An 839-nucleotide genomic window follows, 5' to 3' on the forward strand; every position below is an offset into this window, starting at 1 on the left:
ATCAAGAACATGATCAATTAAGAACACTTAGGCACCATATGAACCCTATTAGAACTAGTGCCCCATCTTGTTTAGTTTTTCCTCCTGATGCATCTAATTTCAATTTCAAACCTCAAATTATTCAACTTTTACTAAATTTTCATGGTTTAGATTCTGAAAATCCATATTTGCATCTAAGAGAATTTGAGGAAGTTTGTAATACTTATAATGATCAAAATTGTAGCATGGATATATGTCGATTAAAGCTTTTCCCTTTTTCTTTAAAAGATAAAGCTAAAACATGGCTACAAAATTTAAGATCAAGTTCAATAAGATCATGGGAAGAAATGCAACAACAATTTCTCAAAAAGTTTTTCCCTTCCCATAGAACAAACTCTTTTAAAAGACAAATTACAACTTTTTCTCAAAAACAAGGAGAAATGTTTTATCAATGTTGGGATAGATATAAAGAATTACTTAATACATGTCCACATCATGGTTTTGAAACATGGAGAATAGTTTCTCACTTTTATGAAGGTCTAATACCTAAAGATAGGCAAATGATAGAATTCATGTGTAATGGAACTTTTGAAGATAAAAACCCAAATAAAGCTATGGAATATTTGGATTCATTAGCAGAAAATGCTCAAAATTGGGATAATATAGGCACAATAGAACCACCAACAACTAAAAACAATAATTCAACAAATGGGGGTGGTATCTATAATCTTAAAGATGATAAAGATATTCAAGCTAAACTTGCATCTTTAGCAAGAAAAATTGAGTCATTAGAAATGAAAAAGAGTGGTCAATTAAAAAGTATTCAAGAAATTGTTTGTCATATATGTGATACACAAGAT

General features: G+C 29.3%; 1 non-coding gene across 1 annotated transcript; it reads right to left on the bottom strand.

Annotated features, from left to right (window-relative positions):
- Positions 1 to 370: 370 nt before the first annotated feature.
- LOC142530257 (small nucleolar RNA R71) lies at positions 371 to 481 on the bottom strand. The gene has a single exon (XR_012816097.1). It is a non-coding gene; the product is annotated as a small nucleolar RNA R71 (small nucleolar RNA).
- Positions 482 to 839: the final 358 nt, after the last annotated feature.

This window comes from Primulina tabacum, chromosome 16 (assembly GCF_025594145.1).
Source record: "Primulina tabacum isolate GXHZ01 chromosome 16, ASM2559414v2, whole genome shotgun sequence".
Taxonomy (NCBI): Eukaryota; Viridiplantae; Streptophyta; class Magnoliopsida; order Lamiales; family Gesneriaceae; genus Primulina; species Primulina tabacum.